Here is a 19226-nt window from a genome sequence, read left to right as displayed (position 1 = left end):
GTAGATGATTTTGGTGTGGGGAGCTGAAGACACTTTGGAAATACTATAATTAATTACCTTCTCTAATGGATGACTTTCTTATTTCTAAGGTGGAGACTCAAAATGAAGGCACAGTTGCTCACTCACTCAGTACCCATATCCTGCTCCCTTTTTGCTGTTAGAACCTAGATTTAATTCAGGGTGGTGTGGTGGTCAGCCTCAGACAGTAGGTTGTGCTGGTCTGAGCCAACATGCCAGTCCTGACCCCTGACTTCCGAGCATTCCTTGTAGCCAGCATGGCCATGTGACCTAGCCCTGGTCAGTGGGACCTGGGAATAAGTCCACTGGGATGGGGGTGGGATTTCTGGTACAGAGCTATTGTCCTGATAAAACCTGACAAATGAGCCTGTCAGTATCCTTTGCTGCTTTCCTCTGCTTTCTGCCTCGAATGCTGATAAGATGTGTGAGTGCACAGCAGCCCTTATGTCACCACGAGGTAACAAGCAGAAAGGAAAAGCCAAAGGCATCACAGAGATACCTGCCCTGACATTGTTCCTGTTGAACCAACACTAGCAGCCCTGAGCCTGTCCACTACTTCCAGTTTGTTGAATCCACTCTTTGTTAGGTTTCTGTTACTTAAAGGTGAGCACAATGCTAACTAAAGCAAATATGAAGATGTGGTGTTACAAGTTTTATCCTGTGTGTTGTGATTACCTCATAAATGTCCCTTGATATTCAGTATGACCTTTAGTCTGTGTGAAAACAGTTTCTGAAAAGGAAGTTCTAACTTGTATTAAAAGTTGTTCACAGTTGAAGATGATGAGTTGTGGCCTTAGAAATATAATTTTTGAAATAAATGAATTCGTCTGTGTGAACCTGCTGTAGCAAGTGCCACGGAGCCATACTTCATGGCCACTATCTTCCTTATGGCCTTTTGTGTGATGGTCTTAGTCACTGTTCTGGTGAACTACATCATGTGTATTTATGGCTTTATAGGAAACTATAATAGTACTAGGGGTAATAGCATAAATAGTCTGATTCTTAAAAATGTGAAGCTCCAACAGGCTTTATTGGATTTCAGGATAATGGTATTATTAAATTTTCTGCTTCTTTTCAAACTTTTTTATGGGTAAGTTCCACCCTGGTGGTTTCAAGAAATTTGGGGGCTGGATCTGTATTTTTATGGAAAAAAACTTATCCTGGAATTCTCACTTGCTGAATTGAGGGGTAGGGGAAATAATTTGGATTTGTTTTTGTTTTTGTTTTTACTGTCTTGGTCTTTGGGTATAGCACTCAATGAATTGTTTTCCATGGGGAAAGTAGAAATAGCCCTGTGGTATGCATCATGGAGATAATATAAAGTATAAAATGAAGTTGTATTCTAAGCTGTTAGGGAAAAAGGGGACTATAAGTCATAGGGTCATCAAATTATAAAGAGAAAGGAATTGTAGACATCATCTAATAAAATCTCACTTTTTTCATAACCTTAGAACTTGAGACTTAAAACAATTAGTCATTCATTTAAAAAATAAAAATACATGTGGTTACCCTATGCACCCTCTTCCTTAATGAAAGATTTTCTCAAAGGAACAAGGAGACATTGTTTGTATAACCCAAGGGCCTTCAGAAGAAAGTTTTATAAGCTGTCTGTTCTGACTGCCTCATTTTACAGATAGGAAACTGAAGCCCGTAGAGGACGAAGGTTATTTCTTTAAGGTGGACCAGAAAGTAGCTCTTGTAGGGGCAGGACCATGAAACCTTCTAGATTTATTAACATCTTCAGGGCCGTGTGCTGGAATTCAGATGGCAGATGGATGACCTTGGGTAGATGAGCGTTTGAGCTCATCCTTGAGTGCTGCTGAGGGTTTGACAGGCACTGGTAGGAGGCAGGGCTTCCCAGGCAGAGCCACTGGTAGGAACGTGTGAGTGGGACAATTTCAGGCAGTTCAGGAAAGGGTGCAGAGCCCAGTCTGGTGCCCCTTTGGGGTCAGGCGGTAGAGGAAAGGCCTATGTCCATAGAAATTAGGGACAAGTTCAGGCCAGTTTGGGCCAGTGCATGGAGTACCTTGGGAGCCCATCAATGGAGTGGGGATTTTATTTGGTAGCCAGTGAGGTGCTCTTAAAATAATAACAATGATGATGATAGCTAACACTTACATAGCCCAGTATGCCGCCACTGTTCTGAATGCTTCACGTGCTCTCGCCTGTTTAATTCCCACAAGCCTTTGATGTAGGTACTCTCATCTCCATTTTACAGTTGAGGAAACTGAGGCACAGAGAGTTTAGATGACTTAACCCAAAGAGATACTCATAGGACATGATGGAGAAAGAATTCAAACCCAGGACTGTCCCTGGAGTACCACTTTTAATGGTCCAGAACATGGTCTGGTGGTGATAAAGGTGGTGGATTCTCTCAGGAAGATGGATCTGTAGGAGAGTGCAGGAGGATCGAAGTGAGGGCAGAAGGGTGATCAGGAGGTGATGGAAGTCCTCCAGGAGAGTAATAAAAGCTTGGCGTGGAAACGAAGGGAGGAGAATACAGCTGGCAGGAGCTTCTGAGATGGATCAGTGGTGCCAGGTCCCCAATTGCATATGGAGGCCGGGGAGGGACGGAGTCAGAGATAATTGAGACATCGCTTGGATGTCTGCCTCACTGGATTAGGGAAGTTGAGAAGGAGATTTGATGGGAAGGTGGTGATTTATTTTTACAGAGCCCTCTTTTCTCACTGGTTTTTAACCTGGGAAAACTGTCTGGGGGAAAGAGCCACGTAAGTGTGTCCTAACAAATTTCTGAGTTTATGGACCCTCCCCAGCTCATCTATCTTAGCCTGGTGTTGGGCCCACAGTAGGTCTAAACAGTTATTTTTTAGACACTTCGTGATCTTCACAATTCTGAGGCTGCTTGTCCTCTTCCCAGCTTAAGAATATTGGGTGGGGCTTCCCCTGGTGATGCAGTGGCTAAGAATCTGCCTGCCAATGCAGGGGACACGGGTTCGAGCCCTGGCCTGGGAAGATCCCACATGCCATGGAGCAACTAACCCTGTGCGCCGCAACTACTGAGCCTGCGCTCTACAGCCCGTGCTCTGCAACAAGAGAAGCCACTGCAATGAGAAGCCCTTGCACCGCAACGAAGAGTAGTCCCCGCTCGCCACAACTAGAGAAAGCCCGCGCACAGCAACGAAGACCCAATGCAGCCAAAAATGAATTAAATAAATAAATAAATAAATAAATATTTTTAAAGAAATAGAATATGGGGTGTGAGAGCAGGAGAGGTGATGGGTGTGGTTCTTCATCTGGAAGTCACCTTTTGTTTCAGCTTCCCCAGCAGTGACCCTTGACTTCCACTTTCCTGTCCTCCCTTAGGTCTTAGGTGTTGATGGGAGGGAGATAGAGGAGATGGTGGTGTTCCTTTGTGAGTGGGCATCCGGTGCTGGGAGGAACGCCCTGTTCCGGTGGTGGCCTCTGCCCGCAGGTCAGGGCTGAGAGCAGTGTTCTTCCCTCCTGTCGCCTTTCTGAGAAGGGTGATCCTGGTCTGGCAGATCTTCTCTGAGGCCTCTAACTTCGGGTGCCAGCTGAAGGACCCAGAAGGGACAGCAGTAGCAAGATCGGTAGCTAATATCCTTCTGGGAAAAAAAGAGTCCTGAAGTGGATGAGAGAACATGGCAATTACCGTTTGGGTTTATGTTTCATCACAATATCTGCAGTCTTGGGCATTTTCTTCTCCTCCTTTTCTTCCTCTCCTTCCTCCATCATTCCTTCTCCTTCCATCCTTCTTTTTTTCCCCTCTAATCGGAGGAGTTGCTAATTGGGCAGGGTCAGTAAATGTGATGCACCTATTGTTGTATTTGATTTTGGTTTTACATCTTGATTTCCCAGGGAAAGGTAACCCTGGCAAGTCACATAAGCATTGGTTGCGTGTGGAATTTATACAGCATGCGCTATTCTGGGTCTGGCTACAAGGGGAAGATGAAGGGACTAGAAGACTGGGCTATCCCTGTCCTCAAGCTCCTTAAAAACTTTGGAAAGGCAGGATGCATATCTGGGTTCAGGGCCTGGTCCAGTCACTAGCAAAAGGTCCATGCTTTCTCTTGTCTCTCATCTGTAAAATAGGGGAGGTAATATTTGCGTCAAAGGGGCGTTGTGATGCACAGATGGGACAGCATGTGTGAATACTGGGCACTTCTCTTATCTCCTTGATCTCATCCAATTAAAAATTTCTGGGTAGTACCTTAGGATGATCCCAGAAATACTAGAGAGAGATGGGGGAATCTAAGTATTGTGTTAAACTGCTTTATGCATGTTTATTTCATTTCTGCCTAGTAACCATGTTATTGTTATTCTTATTTTCAAGATGAGAGAACTGAAGTTCAGAGATGTTGAAAACAAAATCGTCACCTGCTGCAGATATGACCTGGAGCAATTATTCAGTATTTTGTTGCCTGTTACCTCATCTGTAAAATGGGGATAATAATAGTTCCCTCCTCATAGGGTGAATATAAGGATTGAAATGGTTACTATACCTAAGTCTTGAAACAGTGCCTGGTAAATAGTCAATGTGATAAAAGTGTTAGAAATTATTGTTATTCAGGCAATTTCCAAATCTCTTCTAAGCCGCTTTATGGTGAAATCAGGATTGATTCATATGCATAATGTGTTGAAATGAGATGAAACTATAGTTTTTGAAATGTAGAGTGGATTTGGTTTTCATGGAGAGGGATTGGGGAAGTGATGTTAGAAGCATCAGGAAAAGTCCAAAGGAGAGAGGGGAAAGGATTTCTCTGGCAGAAAAAGAGAGCTCCAGAGGTAATTAGGAGGCAAGTCAGAAGGAAAGCTCTGTGTTGCTTTTGTTATGCGACGGGGGAGAAGCCACTTCCTGATTGCTTGGTTATGACACTCACCTTCTCCTGGAACCGGTAGGTGAGGGATCAATAAACTCTGTAAATGGGATCTTTGGAGTCCCTGCTTCACCAGCTCCCTCTTTCTTTCCGCTTCCTGGAAGAGGCAGTAGAGTAGAATATTAAACTAAGGGTGCTGCAATCAGTAGACCAGGTTTGGAGCCTGAGCCCTGCCTCTTATTAGCTGCCTGATGTTTTGCAAGTTTCTTAATCTCCATATAGCTCCGTGTCCTGCTTGTGAAAGGAGGAGAATAATGGTGCCCACCTCCTAGGGCTTGTGAGATCTGAGAAAGATTGTGCACACTGTGTATGTTTAGCTCAGAGGAAGCCTTCAACAATTGTTAGTTACCCAGGGCTTAATATATCCCTGGAGCTTTGGTTGGAAATTCGGGCTCAGTGGGCAAGCCATATGTGGTGACATTAGGGGGCATAGCCTGTTCTGGATGATTCCCAGCCAAAACCGTAAAAGACCCTTGGCTCTTATCACTGTCTCAGTCAAGGATCTGGCATGGAATCTTGAGTCGCTTTTGAGGTATACGTTTATCTGCCTCTCCTTTCCCTCAGAAAAGTGTCTTAGAGCTTAGAGGAGAAGAGAAGTGGACATAGTTTCTTCTTCTGCTGGGTTCAGAATACCTGGACCCTCATTTCCCTTCCTCTGATTTTTAATTCACAACATTACTGCACAGTGGGACTTTGATATTTAGCAATTGAAACACAATTTCATTATAAACGAATAATTTTGCACTTGTAGTCTTTGTCATGCAGAGATTTTTCTCATTACCTCCTTTGTTCTCACTACCGAGATAGGATAGGGGAATGAATAATGGGTTTTTCTAAGAAATATTAACAGGTGACAAAATGAACTAGATTCTTCAGAGTCACAAGTCAAGAAGTCAAATCCCACGTGTCCTGACTCCCCATTCCAGTGCTCTTTCCACAAGGCCATGGTTCCCGCAGCCTTCCGTCTTGCCTCTGTTAATAGGGCCTGCCGGGTGTTCCATGCTGTCTACCCTTGGGATGGCTTCGCTTTCTGATGTAGGCATTACCAAATGACCTGTGTCAACTCTGTGGGGAAACTTGAAATCCTTTCTTCAAAAACTCATGCATTCTACTTCAGATGAAATCATTTTCCTTGGCCAATTTAACAAGATCCTTGCTCTTTCGTTTCCTTTAATTATCTTGTTAAAAAAAAAAAAAAAGAACTGGAGAAGACCATTGCTTTATGAGGCAGTTCATCTCTTATGTTTTCTCTGAGAGGTATATTAAAGCCCAGTTAAGCAAATTAAGGCTTCATCTCATTCTTGTTTGCAATTGTTCTGTTTGGTGCTTTGCTGTCACTGCTGTCGGCATTTCTCAGGTGTATATTTGGAATGTCTTGGAGTATAGATTTATGAAAAGATGTTATCTTTGTTCCATGAATTACAGGCACTGTGAGCTATTTCCATATAGTGCCAAACTGTCACAACAGGGTTCTTTGCTTTTTTAATCTCTTCCCCTCACCATGAGAAGTCCTATTAACATGTTTTCTGAACTGCAGAGTAAAATCTGTCAAATACAGCATGGAAAGCAGTTGGGTGGTAGCTGTCTTCCTTTTCACAAACTCTAAACTAGTCTTCCTTAGTAAAACTTAGCCTTATCACCGTTTACCCCAGAGCCTTCATTTATGAATAGGAGACATATGCAGTGCAGGTAGGGGAATGGGATGGGTTGCTTGCTACTTCTTTACCTATTTATTTTAAAAGATATATGGCATGTGTGTATATATATCTTCATGTACACACTTTATTTCTTTCAATTTGAAAATAACTCTTTTGCTCTGAATATGAAAATACTTCATACTCATTATTTAAAAATTTACACAAATTAACATATGAAACATTAGAAGACACTTTTCTAAATCCTACCGCACAGAGATTACTGCTGTTAACATTTTGATGAACTTGTCTTTTCATTCCTTTATGAACTATTTATTAACTTTGCCAGTGTTCTGCACCTACATGAAACTTTATAAAAGTACAGAAAACTAATAAGATTAAACCCCATACAGACTTAATATTAAGAAGAAAAAAAGGGAACACAGTTATATCCTATAGACAATGAAAACATGCCAAAAAGATATGCTTAAAAAAAAAACTAATATATTACTTCAAAAGAAAAAGAGATAATTAAAAATTATCCAAGACATGAAAGAACAGCATAATCTGAATTAGAAAAATCTCAGACAAGATGACAGAGCTCAAAGAATTAGATATTTATTTATTTGTTTATTTATTTATTTTTTGGGGGGGGCGGTACTCGGGCCTCTCACTGTTGTGGCCTCTCCCGTTGCGGAGCACAGGCTCCGGACGCACAGGCTCAGTGGCCATGGCTCACAGGCCTAGCCGCTCCGCGGCATGTGGGATCCTCCCGGATCGGGGCACGAACCCGTGTCCCCTGCATCGGCAGGCGGACTCTCAACCACTGCACCATCAGGGAAGCCCAAGAATTAGAAATTTAAAAAAAAATCACTTTAGAAATAAATTCTTAGATGGAACACAAAATCAGATAAATACCACAAATACTGCCCTAAGAGAAATTGAGGGTGAAAAGGAGGAAAAAGTTAAAAATTGAAAGGAAATGAAGAAAGAAATAAAATTTGGGAAAAAGTGACAGATATTAAAAATAGGAAAAGAAGATCGAACATACCATAATAGGAAAAGCAAACCAAAGCAAGGGAACAGTACAAATACTATATTTCAAGAAAATTTTCCTGAGAAAAAGATTTTAAACGACATTTTTAAAGGGCAAATCATGTATTTTAGGATATCACCCTAGAACAATCAATGCCAAGATGTTTTAGTAAAATTACTGGATTAAAAAGAAGAAAAAGCAAAGTCCTTCAGGCATCTAGAAAAAAAGAGAAAAACAGCAGCAAAAGAATTAGATTGTTCTCAGACTTTTTGAAGAAACCTTTTATATCAGAAGAAAATGGGATAACATATTTAAGGTCCTCTAAGAGAAGAAAATATGATCCTGTACTTTTTATGTCTAGCAATATTGACTTACATATGTGAAGAACACCAACACTGCATTAACATGCAAGAAGTGAGAGGAAGAAATATTGTTCCCATGAACTCTTCTTAAGGTATCTCCTAAAGAGTGAGCTTTAAACAATGAAAATAACTGGAGAGATACAAGATGAGCCCAGACATCTCAAGATAATAGCTAGCAAGGTTGTTATCAAAGATTATTAGGACCATGTCAGAAGGACTCAGGAGCCAACTTGAAGAAGCTTCTACTGGCATGGTGCAATTAGAGCTTCAAAAATAAGAATTCCAAGTATGTTTAAATCTGTGAGGGTTGATGATAAGAAAAACAAATTATTGGTTACCTGAGGTTAATGGATCACCAATTCATTGTCTTAAAAGTGGTCAAGAAAGAACCAAGTGTTTACCCTGCCTTTCTTATATGAACAGATCACTGGATAACCACGTAGTAGATGAAGGGAGGCCCTTCCTAAATTTTTTTCCACCCAATAAATGAAAATGAAATGAGAGAATTAGACTATCATTATTTTGCAACCCCCGTTGATTTAATGGATCCGGGCATTGAGCGACAATGGCATCTGACATTAGAAACCCAAGAAAACCAGATATCGTGTGCCTCCTGATGAAAGATCATACAACCAAATGGACTGAATCTCAGTGTTTTTCAAACCTCATAATCCAGCTGCCAATTTGCAGGAAATTCGGAGGGTGGAGGAACATGTTAACCTGCACCATGAATAAGTAATCAGCAGAACTCATACTGTGGAAACTCCATAGTTCAAGTGGTCCAGATTCTCTAAGGAATAAATTGTAAGATAAAGAGAAGGAAAATGGGGGAGGTAGAGTAAACATAACTTAAAATACATGTCACATTTTTTAAAAAATGGATAAGAATTAACTGTGTTGACCAGAGTTGTAACCTTGGGTAATGATATCATAAAGAAACACAAGGAAGTGAATATGATAAGTTCAAGATAGTTTGTTTACTTTTAGAGGAAAGGCATTTTGAGTTGGCTAGAAAAATCTGTTTCTTGATCTGGGTGGTAGTTATAAGAGTGGTTTGTTTATAATAATTAATAAACTATTTGTTTTGTGTGATTTTCTAAATCTGTGTTTTATTTTACCATAAAAATAGTTTTAAAAATTTATGAAAGAATGACACTATACATGCTGCCTTTGTTCCAACTTTTTATTTTAATTTTCAAATATACAGAAAAGTTGCCAGCACTGGGTATGAAATGCCAGTATCCTCATCATACTGTTTTATCATTAGTTTTTCATTCAATATTTAGTAGAGATCTTTCTATCTAACTAAATATAGAAATATACTCACTTTTAAATAAATGATGCATAGTATTCCACTGTATAAATTAAATCAGTCTTCTATTGATGGACATTTAACTTGTTCCTGGTAGAAATAATGGTGCTTATATGTCCTTATGACAAATTCCTAAAATTTGCTGACATGGAATATTCTGATGTGCAACATGTAAATGGTTGTGTATTGTGAATGAACAACTGTAGAAACCAAAGATGCAGCCTATATTGATCAAGACAGTGCTATGTAACTGAGGGAGGGCATAAATCTCCAAGAAAAAACTTGATTCCCTGAAGCAGGGTCCTCACATAGCATCATACCTCCCCTGGATCAATTCAGATTTAATCCCAATGGCTCTTCTGTTGTCTCATTTTGGTTGTTGTGGGTATAGTTAGTGTTATCATTTTTCTGTTGCCACAGTAGAGCTATGCAATGAACCACCCCAAAATTTAGTGGCTTAAACAGTAGCCATTAGTTTCTACAGAATGGATGAGTCATTTTTACAGCCTTTGCTAGGTTCACTCATGTGCTTTCAGTCAGCTGCCGGTATAGTTGCAGATCTCTGCAGGGCTCTCCCACAAGTCTGATGGTCGGCTGGCTTAGGCTGATCTCAGTGGCCTTGGACAAGAGGACTCAGCTATGCTACCCAAGTCTCCAACATCCTTTCAACAGGCCAGCCTGGGTGTGTTCTCGTGGCGGTGGTACAGATCATATCTTTCTCAGGGGGCCGGAAATGGGCTATGCTTTGACAGCTTCTGTGCCATCTCACTTGCTAACCTTCAACTAACCAAAGCAAGTGACATAGCAAGGCCAGTCAGTGAGAAGGGACTGCAAAGCGACAGAGCAGGCAGCGAGGATACAGAGAAGTTGTTGATTGAGGCCATTAACGCAGTTCATCCTCCACAGCTATTCAGCAGCGAATTTTAAGTTGGCAGTTCTTTTTTTGACTAATTAATTAATTTATTTATTTTTGGCTGTGGTGGGTCTTCGTTGCTGCACACAGGCTTTCTCTAGTTGCGGTGCGGGGGGGGCTACTCTTCGTTGCAGTGCGCGGGCTTCTCATTGCGGTAGCTTTTCTTGTTGCGGAGCATGGGCTTTAGGCACGTGGGCTCAGTAGTTGTGGCTCGTGGGCTCTAGAGCGCAGGCTCAGTAGTTGTGGCGCACGGGCTTAGTTGCTCCGCAGCATGTGGAATCTTCCCAGACGAGGGCTCGAACCCGTGTCCCCTGCATTGGCAGGAGGATTCTTAACCACTGCGCCACCAGAGAAGTCCTAAGTTGGCACTTCTTAGAAGCATTAAACATTGCTGTTATTTCTAAACTGTAGATGTTATACCTTTGAAATATGAAAAATGGGGATCAAGTATGTTTGTGGGGGGAGCATAAAAATTTTCTTGTTAAAAGTTATAAAGGGGGGCTTCCCTGGTGGTGCAGTGGTTGAGAGTCCGCCTGCCGATGCAGGGGACACGGGTTTGTACCCCGGTTCGGGAGGATCCCACATGCCGCGGAGCGGCTGGGCCCATGAGCCATGGCCGCTGAGCCTGCGCGTCTGGAGCCTGTGCTCTGCGATGGGAGAGACCACAACAGTGAGAGGCCCGAGTACCGCAAAAAAAAAAAAAAAAAAGAGTTATAAAGGTAATTTATAAATGGAAAAATCTACATTTATTGTTTTGTCTTGAAAATATTTCTTTTCTAGTTGTTGATGTTTTCCCCTGGGATATAGTTCCGGAAACATGGTTTTTCCTGTGTTTATTTTTCTTTGTTCTTGGAGTTGGTTTTGAACTCTGGCTTTGAGAACATCGACTCAAGTAAGATAAAAAGCTAAAATCACAAATCAACCTCTTTAAGTGTTTTTGCTTCAGATATAGACTAGCAATAGGATTAGTCCCTGTACCTTTACTGCTGCAATTTTTTCCTTCTATTTTAAGTTGTAGAAGTGGTAAATTTAGGCTCTTCCAGAACAGTGATTCTTAACAGCAGATATGCAGCACCCAGGTATGCAGATGGCAAGAAATTGTACTAGTAATTATATGTCAAATTTTTAAAAAGTCAAGTTTATTCCCATAGTGTGCAATATTATGTCATACCTCTCTTCTCCATGGAAAAACAAAATGCTGAAATAAAAATTTGCATATACATATACTTATGAAATACTCTTTATTGTGTATGCATAATAAAATTGCACACACTTTAATTGTTTAATGGAAACTGTTTTGTGCTAAGGCAATTTAAAGGATTTTTCAAAGTAAGTTTGACTGTTGTCAAGTTTTGCCTCATTTTCTGACTTTAGAACCCACCTGCAGAGTGAGATACAATTTTACACACTTGTTCTGTTTTTTTTTTTTAATGATGGTCTGAACACAGGCTTATGTATTTATTTAGTTTTTGATTGCGCTGGGTCTTCGTTGCTGTGCGCAGGCTTTCTCTAGTTGCGGCGAACGGGGGCTACTCTTTGTTGCGGTGCACAGGCTTCTCATTGCAGTGGCTTCTCTTGTTGCAGAGCACAGGCTCTAGAGCACAGGCTTCAGTAGTTGTGGCTCACGGGCTCTAGAGCACAGGCTCAGTAGTTATGGCTCGAGGGCTCTAGAGCGCAGGCTCAGAAGTTGCGGTGCACGGGCTTAGTTGCTTCGCGGCATGTGGGATCTTCCCAGACCAGGGCTCGAACCCATGTCCCCTGCATTGGCAGGCAGATTCTTAGCCTCTGCACCACCAGGGAAGCCCCACCCAATATTCTTAAGCTGGGAAGAGGACAAGCAGCCTCAGAATTGTGAAGATCACAAAGTGTCTAAAAAATAACTGTTTAGACCTACTGTGGGCCCAACACCAGGCTAAGATAGATGAGCTGGGGAGGGTCCATAAACTCAGAAATTTGTTAGGACACACTTAACTTGGCTCATTTCCCCAGATAGTTTTCCCAGGTTAAAAACCAGTGAGAAAAGAGGGCTCTCTAAAAATAAGTTCTAGAATCAAGTGGGTATTAGGTTCTCAGTGGCTGAAAGAACTTTATTCTGGAGGCCTTTGGATTGGGAGTGATTGTGAACAGAGCAGTGTTTGACGTTGTGGAGCTGGGATGGATCTGGGGGGAAGTGTCAGGAGGGATTAGACTGAGGCCATGATAGGAATTATGGAACCAGGTGAAGTACTAAGGGTCTAAAGAGGCGGTGCACAGGACAGAGTGAAGTAAATTGAGAGGAATTTGTCAGTTTTTTTTTTTTAACTGTATTTGGGGAAGAGAGGTAAAGTGGAATTCTTTGTCTTATTTTTATTTTATATCATTTGTTTCTCTGGCATCCTTTAAAAGTACGGAAGTTCTCATCACAAGATAAAAAAAAGTTTTGTAACTGTGTATGGTGATGGATGTTAACTGGACTTACTGTGGTGATCATTTTGCAGTATATAAAAATATCAAATCATTATGTGCTACACCTGAAAATATAATTTTATGTCAATTATACCTCAATTAAAAAAATAAAAATAAGTAAGGCAGTCCTCTTTTCAAGGCATTTACCCTCTGTTGGGAAAAAAGATAAAAATAAAAATTTAATGTGCATTAAGCATAATAATAGAAGTATGTAGAAAGTTTAGTGGTGGGATAATAATGATTAAACAAGTAGGTAATTCAGAGAACATTTTATCAAGGATGCAGTACTTGAGCTGGATCTGAATGGATGAACACTTGTGAGCTTTCATTTATTTTTGGAAAAAAGGAGTTACACACAACTTTAGCTTACTAAGGAGTAATTTCTCATCCTTATAGCCAAAGGATCAGGCATTGAGAGCAGGAGAAGACACTAGTTTTGCACAAGGTTGCTGAAAGCTGGCTGTGAACCTCCATGGTGGTGGTGGGCAGTGCTCACCCTGCACACTGCTCTCTCTTCCTTCAGACCAGGAGTGGTAACTTGCTTTTACTGGTCCTGGGGTCTGCATTATCTCTTGTCGTTTTCCTATTCTGCCCACTTTTTTTATTTTTTTTTTTTTATTATTTTTTTTTTTTGCGGTACATGGGCCTCTCACTGTTGTGGCCTCTCCCATTGCGGAGCACAGGCTCCGGACGCGCAGGCTCAGCAGCCATGGCTCACGGGCCCAGCCGCTCCGCGGCATGTAGGATCTTCCCAGACCGGGGCACGAACCCGTGTCCCCTGCATCGGCAGGCGGACTCTTAACCACTGCGCCACCAGGGAAGCCCTGCCCACTTTTTTTTAAAAAATAGTCCTTTAATTAGACCCTCCTCAAAATATTCAATTTGAATGTGTCATCTGTTTCCTGTTTGAAGCCTGTTGGGTACAGTGTATAATTACATATTGAAAAAAGGTAAAATACACAATAAAAATAAGGGAAAAATTCTTTTTATTTTAAATTACAAACACAATATCACAAATAAAAAGACCAGTCAGTTACTAAGGCAAATGGAGCACATAAGTGCCTGATTATAGTGAGATAGTTTACTGTAGCATTCTTGGTCTGGGCGTATCATATTGACAAAAATAAAGGCATTGAGGATTGGAGTGTTATCATATAAAACATTGAACTAATATATATGTATATAATTTTGAATTTTTATATTTATGTCCAATGGTGAGGAAAAGTACATAGCATCTTATACTGAACCAAAATACAAGTGGGCATTCAAGTTACTTGTTCACTTCTTTATTTGTTTACTAGTGCTTTTGTGATTTCTGCTTAGGCTGCTCCTCTGTGGTCATGTCGGACATTTATTGAGCTCCAATGGCATTGTCACAAGGCACATAAGCATTATGGATTTTCCTAAATGTGACACATAAAAACACTGCTGGAAGGGAAACCTGTTGCTAGATTGATTCATTTAATTTCATTGTTTGTTTTGAAATCACGATTATATCTCTTTTTTTTTTTTTTGGCCACGCCCCTAGGCTTGTGGGATCTTAGTTTCCCGACCAGGGATTGAACCCAGGCCCCAGGAGTGAAAGCGCAGAGTCCTAGCCACTGGACCACCAGGGAATTCCCACAATTATATTCTTAACGTGGAGCTTGTGGTGGCCTACCCTGGGTCTTGGGTGTCTTGGCAACTCAGTATGTGATTTTTATGTAAACAAAGGCACTTGCTCTGAAAGCTGGTATACCTCCTCTAGCTTACAGCTGAGGGAGCATTTGCTTTGCTTTTTCTGGGAAAAGAAGATAGTATTTTGAGTAGGGTAAAGTTTCAGAATCCACCTACATACCCTAGGTCAGTACTTCTCCAATAGAAATATAATTCAAGCCACATACGTAAGTTGAAACTTTCTAGTACCCACATTTTAAAAACTGGGTGAAATTAATTTTAACAAGGCGGGACTTCCCTGGTGGTGCAGTGTTTAAGAATCTGCCTGCCAATGCAGGGGACACAGGTTCGAGCCCTGCTGAGGGAAGATCCCACATGCCGCAGAGCAACTAAGCCCATGTGCCACAACTACTGAAGCCCGTGTGCTTAGGGTCCATGCTCTGCAACAAGAGAAGCCCCCACAATGAGAAACCTGCACACCACAACAAAGAGTAGCCCCTGCTCGCCGCAACTAGAGAAAGCCCACGTGCAGCAACGAAGACCCAATGCAGCCAAAAATAAATAAATAAACTAATTAATAAAAAAATTTAAAAAACATTTTAACAATGCATCTTATTTAACTCATTATATTCAAAATGTTATCATTTCAACATGTAATCAATGTTTTAAAATTATTGAGATATTTTACATTTATTTTCATGCAAAGGCTCCAAAATCAGCATTTTTTTTAACACTCAACTCAGATGTAGAATTTTCACTGGAAATACTTGATCATAAAGTTTAGAGTTGGAAGTAGATTTACCTACCCAAGAAGTTCCAAACTTATTTAAAATGTTTCCCCAAAGAGTCAAGCATCAGTTTATAAATTTATATTTAAATTAATGACAATGGGCCCTTGAGCAATACTGGGATTGCTCAGGGATTAAGCATTCCCTTCACATCCCAGGATTCAACCAACCACAGATCATGTAGGACTACAGTATTCACTATTGAAAAATAAATGGGTGTAAGTGGATCAGCTCTATTCAAACCTGCATTGTTTAAGGGTCAACTGCATACTTAAATAAAATTAAAAATTCACCTTCCAAGTGTTAGTAGCTCCATGTTGCTCTTAGTGGCTACCTGCTATAGAATATTCTTAAAACCATACTTGAGTGCTTTTATACTTTCTCAGGTTATTATTTATGTAGAATTAATGCATGCTGCAAAGTCCTCGGAAACTGTTTTACTACATTACATTTATTCATCAAGGATATAAGCACCTAGGGAAAAATAGTTCTGCATTTTGTGCTTCGTCTCCAGGGCTAGGGAGTGCCTTGCATAGCGTTTAGGTGTTTAATAACTTTATCCTGCTAAATCCTGTTTAGTCTGCAAATTGCAACATAAATTTAACTTTCTCAGGGGAATGTTTCCTGACTCTCCAGGCTCTCTATATCACCTGTTCCTTCATTACATTTTCTCATAGAACTGAATTCTTTTCCTCTAGAACATATATACTTACACACTGATTTGATTAATTTTCTGATTAATATCCGTCTCCCCAACTAGTCTATAAATTCCAAAAGAGGGAAGAATGTGTTTTTGTTCACTAAAGGGCTTTGTGCTCCTAGCATAATTCATGGCACATATGGATTAAATATTGGTCAGATGATAATACTAGCACAGGGCCTTTTTAAAAATGAAGTGATTAGCAGAATGTCCAATTCTTAACTTTATAGAAATCAGAGTTTGTTTTGTGTTGGGGAAAAAGGAATATTTTATTTTAAGTGTAATACAAACTAAGGTATGCAAATTTTTAATTTTTGTTCAAGCCTTTTCAAAATACTCCTGTAAAGCCTTTTCTTAGCTTTCCTTCTACTTTATTGGTATTCATTTTCTTGATAGCTATCACCTCATATCTGCTATGCTTATAACTGAAGGTATACTGAAGACAAAAACTGAAAGAAAGGAAAAGTGAGTTGTGAAATACTTTTAAGGAGTTGAGAAAGATATAGGGCAGAAGCAAAGGTGCATAGAGGAAACATCTCTTGCTGTTTCAGGACGGTTTAAATTAAGCCCATCCTTTTAATTATACAAAAGTAATGAGCCTTACCCACAATATGTGAAAATATAATTAAAAAATGTATGATGGACCAGTAGACAAGGTTGTCAGGTCATTATCTAAATCATAAGTTGGAAGTAATGCCCATTAAAGATTACTAGTTTGGAAAGGTTAGATTAGAATTTAGTCTTTGCAAATATAAAGTTTCTCAACTTGAATAATGCTTTAGAAAACCACTAACATTTAACTTTTTTTTAACATTTCATGGAACTATAGTAAGCATACAGAAATGTACACATAAGGCTACATCTTGATGAATTTTCACCTCCAGATCGAGAAGTATATTACCATCACAACATCCCAGAGGCTACTTTCTTGCTTCTTCCCCTTTCCTGCCCTCCAGGGCAAACTATCTTGACATAATAGATAGGTTTTTCCTGTTTTTGTACTTTATATAAATGGAATCATGCAGTATCCACATTTGAATTAATATAGCAGTTTGTTATTCTAAATGACATTCCTGATAGCAACTCATTGAAAACAAAGTCTGTTTTCAGTTTTCCTTGTTATGTATCTAATGTGGTAAACTGGCAGTTTACCAGTGTATCTAGTTCTTTATTATTCCTTTAAGACATTTTCTATGTAAATGCAAGTGTGTGTGTGTGTATATGCATACACACATATATATATATATGTATATGCTTTTAAAAATTTTACTCAAATTCGATCATGCATATTATTTACCTTTGTGATGTGTCTTAAGGCCCCTTTTGTATCAGGTCATGTAGATTCGATTTATTTTTTTGTAATGGCAGCACAGTATTCTATTGTATGGCTGCATCATAGTTTAATGAAGCACTTATCCACTGATGAACAGCTAGGTTGTTACTGATCTTTTGCTTTTAGAACAGGAGAGTCTATGTAAGTTTGTTTGTAAAATAAATTCTTAGGAAAGGAATTGCTGAGCAGTAGGGTCCATGCATTTTAAATTTGCTCATATATTTCTAAATGGCTCTCCAAAGAGTTTTACCAGTTTTTACTCCCACCAGCAAGATTTGGAAATTCTTATTTCCAGTGTCCTTGCCTTAGATTATGTCTTATCAAGCTTATTAATCTTTGCAGTTAGCTACAGGAAAACTAGTAAGTCATTGTTAGTTAAATTTGCATTTTCTTCAGTTTTGAGTGAGGTTAGTTGTTAGGACTTGTTTCTGTCCTTTGCTCATTTTCCTATAGGCTTGTTTATATTTTTCTTAATTTCAAAGAGCTCATTCTATATAAAGGGAATTTACCTTTTTATGTCATCTATGGTGTGAACTTTTTTTTTTTAATTGAAGTATAGTTGATTTACAACGTTGAGTTTCAGGTGTACAGAAAATTGATTCAGTTTTACATATATATATATATATATATATATATATATATTCTCTTTCAGATTCTGTTCCATTATAGGTTATTTCAAGATATTGAATATAGTTCCCTGTGCTATATAGTAGGTCCTGTTGGTTATCTGTTTTATATATAGTCGTGTATATCTGTTAATCCCAAACTCCTAATTTATCCTTCCTCCCACCTTCCCCCTTTGGTAACCATAAGTTTGTTTTCCATGTCGGTGAGTCTGATTCTGTTTTGTAAATGAGTTCATTTGTAATGAATTTTTTTTTCAGTTTGTTTTTTGTCTTTGTTGTGTTTATAGCCTTTTTTTTTCCTTAACAGAAGGTTTAAATTTTTATGTGGTGAAATTTACCAGGTTTTTTTCTTTACTGGCTTCTGAATTGTGTGTTCTTAATGAGAAAAAGCATTGGAAACTTGAGATCAATAGATAGATAACTTAAACTTGGCATGGAAAAAAAATCTCAAGAAATGTTTGTGGGAAATATGGTTAAGCAGGAATTCAAATTTCAGTCAAAAGCGGTTTGGCCAACTATAAGTAAACCAAATTTGGACACTGTCTGCCAAGATTTGCTTAATGTTTTTAACAGCTTTTAGAAGAATTTTCAATGCTAGACTTTTTTCCTTTCATGCTTTGTTATTTGGGGTTTTAATTTCTCAAATGATCCCTCTTTTCAGATTTCAGATTATAACCTATTTCCTGCACCATTGCTGACGTCCAGTGACCCATGTCAGAAGTACTTCCAGGTCAGATATACTTTCACATGTTTCAGTCCAGCATACTAGTTGACTATTAAAACTTTAACAAATATATATACTAGATAATTGTTTTGATGTTAAACTTATGATTTACTATAATAACATGCTTTGGCTTTTTTATTGTTTTTCACTAATGTATTAGAAAGGTGGATCTTTGAAGTAAGATAGAAGAAGTAATTGAACTTAACTGCATGCATGTATTAATTGCATGACTCTACTAATATCATAATGTGAAAACATTTTAGTTGACTATAACAGAAAACTAAAACTGTCACATTTTGCCATGTAGGATTGCATGTTATATAGCCTGTGAACTGTTAAATTTGAACAAAGGAGGCATTGGTGGTGAGTCTGCATAAACAGCATCTTAGGCATTGCGGGGTTTGTCTAGAATAGAGCTCCCAATTCAGAATTCTCCCTGGATCTAATGCTGATTAATTTCAGGCCTTAATAAGAAAACCAACTTAATTTCATTGTATGCCCCTTTCTCTGTGTCGTGATGGATGCTAGTCTGCATTCAACGTGGTGTGGGATTTAATTCTTAGCCTCATAGTAATATAATAAGAAAAAAGCAATTGCAATGACATTTTGAATTAAACATAATATAGGACTGTAAGTGGCAAATAGATCTAGGTAGATTCTATATTTGTTAGGGCACATACCAATCCGCAAATTCTGAGTTTCTAAATAAGTAAATTTAAACCATGGACAAATAGATGTTAATGTCCCTAAATTCTAAAATTAAACTCAATAAGTATGTCCAAGCCTTTTTCTCCTTTATATAACACTGCATGTTACATCTCAA

The 19226-nt window shown here is 39.2% G+C and overlaps 1 protein-coding gene across 1 annotated transcript in view; it reads left to right on the top strand.

Moving 5' to 3' along the window:
- Positions 1-19226, top strand: part of APBB2 (amyloid beta precursor protein binding family B member 2) — a gene marked incomplete at both ends in the record, with an annotated part of 235704 nt that overhangs the window by 18014 nt on the left and 198464 nt on the right. The gene's annotated exons all lie outside the window — the stretch shown is intronic.

This window comes from Hyperoodon ampullatus (assembly GCF_949752795.1).
Source record: "Hyperoodon ampullatus genome assembly, chromosome: 1".
In the NCBI taxonomy this organism is placed as follows: domain Eukaryota; kingdom Metazoa; phylum Chordata; class Mammalia; order Artiodactyla; family Ziphiidae; genus Hyperoodon; species Hyperoodon ampullatus.
Note: the sequence above shows the minus strand (reverse complement) of the source record. Positions and strands in the feature narration are given on the sequence as shown.